A 7,448-nucleotide genomic window follows, 5' to 3' on the forward strand; every position below is an offset into this window, starting at 1 on the left:
TCCGGCGCGCGCCGCACGGCCCAACCTCTAGTCTTGGGTTTGCCACTGGAGAGTGAAGACGTACGTATACTTCGGTATTGTTTTTGTTCAACTGTTTTTTTTTTTTTTTTTTTTTAGTAAAAATGAGTGAAACATAAGAGGTAGTGGCAGTCGACTGATGAAGATATTGACATGGAAAAAGTCATAACGTTCATCATACGATTTGATTGACATACGAAAGTAATTAATTGAATAAAACTTTGAAGGACCCAGAAGTATGTAGATTTTGAAGCAATGGGTGAATCCAATACAGCCTATTTCTTCTTCTTCGCCGTCTCCACAGTAAGTAGGCCTACATGGCTAGCACTTTATTCTTCCGCGGTGTTAACATTTCAATAGTTGAGCATGTACTGAACAGTCAAAACATGGGAGCGCCGCACGGCACGCGCCGGACGAAACCGACCTCGTGTGAAAACATTCAGCTTCCCAGGCGAGCGCCGCGCGGCGGGCGCCGGATCGTGTGAAAGAGCTGTTACCTTGTGGGTCGACTTCGCATGTGCGTCCACTCGGATGTTCCAAGCTGATCGCTCCGGGTGCGATCTATGTGGACGCGTCCAAGACGTCCTAGGACATACGTGGATGTCCATGTACGCCAGTTTGAATGGTCCCATCAAAATACATGTTAAGCAATTTTTTTCCATTCCCGTCCGTGGATGTCCATGGATGCCAGTGTGAAATGGCGTTTAGCCCCTTATGATCTGTATCAGTGCTACTTTTATATCATCTGCAATAGGATAGTCTTCAGTTTAGTGACCATACATAATTATAAATTCATGCCTCAATGGTCTGTTTGCTAAAAAGTACCGGTCAACCCAGGCATAACATTTCTTGCTCAGCCTGCACCAAATCTTGAGTTTCCAATCATCAGTGATCTTTTTTAGGGATTGTCCTTTACTACATTCAGCAACACTTTAAGGTCCATAGGGATGCGTGCACCAAGGAAGAAAATCGCTACCTCTAATTTCTTCAAATGGTTCTCATGTGACCTTAAATGACTTACCATTAGGAAAAAACTTGCTCACGAGAATTTCAAACTCACCATCAAGGCTTCTGACTATGAAATCAATTGAAAGACTTGCCGTGATGACTACACAAAAAACTCAAACATGACATCCCTAGCAATATCAAGTCTCTCTAATTTCATGTTAATAGCCTCTATAGCTTACTCATAGATAGCATGTAAAATATATCATTCAAATTATATTCCTAAATATGTATAGGAACTTCCATATGTAGTAAAAATAATCACCACATTTATTCTTGAACTTTTAACATAATATACAAAAATTATACTCATTCCAAAATACAAAAATAATATAAGTTTATGGTTTCCAACCATCATTTATTTAATTAACAAAAATAAGGATATTGAGATGACATAATAGTGTGAAATAAAAATACTTTCATTTAATATAAAAATTTTCCATGATTTTAAATTCTACAAATTGCATAAAATATTTCCATGGTAGCCTATATTTAAACATTATTTATATACACATTTGAACAGAAAATAGAATTTGTTTTCTTCTGCTGCCAACTCTGCAAACGTTTCCTAAAACAGACAAAATCTTTGATCACTATTTAGAATGGTCGTAACCTGTGCGCGAGAATCGAGTCCGATCAGTCCACGTTCAGTCAACTAATTGATATATTTAAAATAATTAACAACAAGTTTAAACATTGTTTGTTTTTAAACATTTTCCTAAAGCTGATACAATTGGTTTCATTACAGTTTGTGGTGATTACGTATTGTTTTTAACACTTCCATTGATTAATTAACAAAACTATCTAATAATATATTCACCATATACAATAGAACCAAAAATACGTTAGTTTTATTTAAACATAACTGATTCATTTACATGTAAAAAACCGTAAACTTAAACCTAAAATGGTTATTTGTATAGAAATTTAAGTTTGTTTCACATTCAATAATAAATCAAGGAAAGACTATATCTAATTAATTATAGAGAAACTTTAACAAAAATGTTGTTTGTTATTAGAAGTAACAATTTATTTAATCCCTACATTTAACTCACAAAACTGACTGCGGTGAACCAACTGGTGTAGTTTCGCACCTTATCCCTTGTGTTGACCGTGTATTCTGTCTTCAAACGATGAGACCCTCTGGGCTGGAGCATCAGCCGTCTTCCTCACCATGACCCTCCCCTCTCTGGACCAAGCGTAAGCCAGCTTCCCAAATTTAACGAACACCTTGGCGCGCCCCAGGATGGCCTTGTTGTGCGCGGTGAGATGCTCACTGATGAACACCGGCGCTAGTGTAAGTGAAGGTGCTAACTCTGTAGTCTAAATGCGATTTTTTCACCCGGCAGTCAGCAATTCGACTCGAATAGATCGAGAGACAAACTGTACCACGATGCTGGAATGAAATCTTCTGTCTCTGGGAGCCGGGAGCCTGTGAGCGATGGAGATTCCTCCCTTGTTGAACACGACGCCGATCGCCTTCGCAATCGACTCGACCACACCCATAATTTCAATATTGTCACATCTTGATATTTGTTGCAGTTCACCGATCTCAGTTTTTAGCTGAGAAACATTCTCAGCCAAGTGTTGGTTTTCTTTTTTAAACAAACCACAGTCTTCTTTGAGCGTCGAAATGACTCTCAACGGTAGAGGGTTTATCCTTGACTTCTTCTAACGACTCGCGAACAGATACCATAGTCTTTTCCAAAGATGCAAAACTTTCACTGTTGGACTTCCTGGCATCTGACATCTCCTGTTTGATGGTTTTTAATAAGTCCATAATTATAGGGTCGTCACTGTTTGCAGAGGAATCACCGTCAACGTCGCAGCGCCGCATTTTTAGCCCCTTCGAGGACATCTTCGACAGTTGTTTAGCGAAGGTTCGGATCCGGCAACAAGTAGCATGAAACTCCACACTGCATAAAGGACACTTGGCTACTTCTTTGGCGTTAGAGGTATATAACTGACGTTTACCACAGATCATAGTCACACACTTGTGAGAAATTTCAAAATAAAATACTAATAACAATATAGCGTATCTGTATCGCCAATATTCAGGAGGGTAAAATATACATTAACATAATAATAAACCGAAGTTATTTTGAAAACAACATAGATTAACATCGACTTAACAATCAAAGCAGGAAACTTACCGACAGGACTGAGCGGACAGGCACGGGCGGACCAGCAAACTAAGAGAGGCTTATCGGAACGACCCGTCGCATCGGCGGACTGATAACGACTGATACTAACACTCAAATGCACCTAAAATGCGTCAGGAATATAAGTTTCCACAAACAAATTGTTGCACCAAGCTTATTAGACTAAACATGTTTTTTTTTCACACAAAGACTTGGTGACAACGGAGGCTTTAGTATTTATTTGAATAAAATTTTGTCTTGACAAGATTTTCAACAGGTCTCAACCTGTATAGTATCAGTAAACATTTCAAGACGCTTAAAAGATGAAATTATATATAAAAGAAAACTAATATCTCACATTTCTTGCCAGAAAAAGCCGCTAGTGCTCTGATTGCATAGTACCTTTTCTTGTTCCCAGAACGCATCAATTTTCTGGAGAAATGCAGACTGATTTGTTGTTCATCTAAACAAAATGAATGTAAATTTCTTAGTTAATTGTGTTAATAATTGTTGTAAATGTATTACAGTAGACAAGGTATTCATATTTGTCTGATTTAATTACTTTAATCTTGATCTATGATATTAATATCAGTATTTTATATACAATTTGCAGCAGTTGTTTTCTCTATTTTATTGTTGTTGTTGCTATCTTTAGAATCTTTTACTCGCTCCTCTTAACCTTATTTCATAATTTAATTGACAGAATAAAATGTTAGGAAAAGTTTAAAAAGATTATATACTGTTTAATTCTGAAAGCCAAATGTTGGTTCTAAGTATTTGAACCTCTTTGTTTATATTTTCCAAACGTAAAATATATCATATTTAATTGAATTTTCAGTTCATCTCTTTTTAATTCACCAATCCGAATTGAATTATTTTATTAGTGTTTTATTCTCAGGGATTCTTCTAATAATGTTCTTACAGTTTCATCACATAAATACTTTAGTTCTTTTTAATTAGCTAAGCTATTATCACAACATAGAGGAAAACATTTATACTTTTCATTCATTTTGATGTTTATGTCGGAGGATATACCTACTCAACCATGAATCCACTGTTGTCAACCTTATACACTCAAGGAAAATATACAATACTGTTGGGTTATCTGAAGCAGTTGTTGTTAATGTTCTAAAATTAAAAAAGAACAAAGAGTTTATAACGTACTCAAATACCCTTGGACAGTATTGATTCTAATTCTGAGCGTTCCCTCTCATTATTTTTTGTTGCCTACAATTAGAAGCAAAAAGAACATAACTATTGCTTTGTATCCTCAGACAATGCAGCTATTTTGATTGGTAGACGAAAGATGGTTCGCTTTGCCTACAAATTATCTCTCAGTTTGAACTTTTCTGAGACAATAATCTCTAAACAGACTGATATGGCTCAGGTGCTGCTTTCAGAAACCGAAGTGAACGTGTGGAATGAATGCACCATGGCTCACATTAGAAGTTTTAAGACACGTCTCAAGCAATTCTACTTCTTACATGACTTGAAGACAGAGAAGTTTTTGAGCTTTTTGATCAGTATTGATGACTGTAACCTTTTGGAAGAAGGCTGAATAGTACATATTTCTGGTAACCTTTGCGATCTTGTGAATGATTTGTCAGCTTTATGAACGGAGTATACCCAAAAATTCAACAGGCCATTAGGGATTGCGCTTCATGGCTGTAGGAAAGGCTCTCCACATTCTTACAAATTACTCAGCCAACTGCGTTAACCATTCTTTGTTGGAGAGGCTTCTAACTGATCTCATGGCCCTTGTGGATGCAATGGATTCTGAAGCTCAGGTCGAGAATACTGTACATTACACTGTGGAAAACTTGCATACACTCTGTGCGCCAGGGGTACCACTGCATGTTCTTTACCTCAATGTTGGTGCTCCAGTCAAGATATTTCTGAAGACGACCCCACGTACAGTACTGTTAATGTGTGTTACCATACTACAATGAAGACTCTTAAGAAGCATGTTATCCTAGCCATAATTTACACAGACGTAAATCATAGGAAAGCTGTTTTTATCCTATGAATTCCTCTAATCTCAACACACTAAACTTTTACTGCAAACGTCTGCAGTTTCCAACAAATGTGTAGTACGTCTTGACTATAAGTAAATTACAAGGACAGGGTTTGAAAGTGGCTGGTGAAGATCTTAGGACTGACAATTTCTCCCAAGGCCAGTTAATATAGTTTGCTCCCAAGTCAGTTCATTCAATATCTCGGCTACAATTCAACCGGAGGTAAAAAACAAGAAGATTGTTTATAAGGAGGAACCGAGCACTTTACGAAAGCCAGCTAACAAAAGTCTACGAGATTCTTTTAACGTTATCATTTACAAGGCGGATTAAAATATAAAAAAACAACAGTGGGGATGTTAAATCTAACGTACTTTTGATCTCGTACTTGAAGTGTGGCTAGATAAACGAATATAGTGGGGTTTGGTAATGGTGGGTCCTTATCAGGTCAGTCCCCTCGCTTGGTGTGGGGGAGGGGGGAGCGCGGTGCTGCCGGCACGTGGAAGGGCTTGGAGCCAGTATTCATAAGTGGATCCACGCTATTGTGGGCCTGGTTAATTAGCGAGAGTTAGGGTACAAATCTGGCGACTTACTCGAATGATCATCACAGATTTTAGGGATGTTTGGGAATATATCGACACCTACGTAATTAAACTCATTCCAATCGGGCGAAACCGCAACAAGCATCCTGGTATGGTTTTTTGAACAATAGATAAAAGCAATAAACTATCTGAATATAATAAATTAGCTCATCAATTACCTAAAGCAGTCTGGTACAAAAACGTTGAAAAAACAAATATAACTTGGGAGCAATTTTACACCCATTATTCCATCATCTATTATTTTTACTCTGTGGCACAAATCATTGGCACCACCGGAAAAAAAGAAACCATGGAACACTTAATTCTAGAATGCCTTAGAAATAAATAATTTACCATTCAATTCCTAATAGAGAGTAAACAAAACTCCAACGATATTACCATATACTTAAATTAAAAGTTCAAGGAATGTACAGAATTGCATTTTTAAATGCCACATAAATAATACATTTAAGGCAAGAAACTAACACCAGAAACTGCTGCCTCACCCTCTTGGCATCTTTTGGTTAGGCTGGCCTGAAGGGCTCTAGAAAAAAGAAAAATTTTGAACCTTACATACAATCACTCCTAAGTACTACATCCTAACGTGTTGCCAAAAGTATAAATTTATGAGTGTAACTATTGCAATTAAATACGGTAATCAAATTTAAATCCAGAAGTAATGTAATTTAAATTATCTAGCCTATTTAATGTAACTGCAAAGATAAGATTCAATAATTATAATATTTATAAAGCAGTAACAAAATAGAGAACATTCAGGCGGTATGATAAATAACTAGAGCGTCCATCTATGGAAACAGAAAAGAGCATGTTCACACACGTGGACACATGTCAGAGACGATTCTGATTTGTTGAATGTTGCTCGTATTTTTAATCCTATCGGGAAGGACTGAAGTTAGTAGGCGTAACCTGTTTTTGTAACGTGTTTTTTTGTTGCAGTATACGGCCCCCACAGCCCTCCTACAAATTGTCTGGTCTATTTAAACTACGTCTCCTGCAGACTAGCCTACGTTGCACTGTGGAAACATTTCCTGTTCAATTGATTATTCCACGGAAATATTTAAAATTTAGTATGATTCTAGTATGAATAATACAAAAAGTATAAATAAATGTATTTATTTTCTCTTTCTGCCACAAAACATAAATCAAATATATATGAAAAACTTACATGATTAAAAATCATAAACAATATAATTATACTTGAAAAGGTTGACTATATACACTAAATGAAATGAACTATACACACTCTGAATTTTAGATTTATAAAATAACATAACGTAACTTAAAAAATAACTTAATATAACTGTTTTCAGTCTCCTTACATATCAAATTGTTATAAAACTTGTAAATACTGAATTATATAAATATCAGAAGAGAAAATTTAGGGCCTCCAAGGCACATGGCCTGTTCGGAGGTTCCAATTATTTAACATTAAACTTCTTTTACGCGTCCAGATTGTGAAAGAATGAATATTTTATCTTTTTCGGCCAATTTTCTTTCTACTATCAGTGCTTCTCTGCTTTGTTGCAGGAGAAATTATTGAAACAAAAATAATAGAAAATATTTTAAGAGAAAAAAATATATTTTTTAGTGTACTGCATGTAAAAGAGCATATCAGCATAATAATGATGGAAAATATTTATGGTGTATAAACATAAATGTTACTGCTGAAT

The sequence above is a fragment of the Homalodisca vitripennis genome, chromosome 7 (assembly GCF_021130785.1).
Source record: "Homalodisca vitripennis isolate AUS2020 chromosome 7, UT_GWSS_2.1, whole genome shotgun sequence".
NCBI classification, from domain to species: Eukaryota; Metazoa; Arthropoda; class Insecta; order Hemiptera; family Cicadellidae; genus Homalodisca; species Homalodisca vitripennis.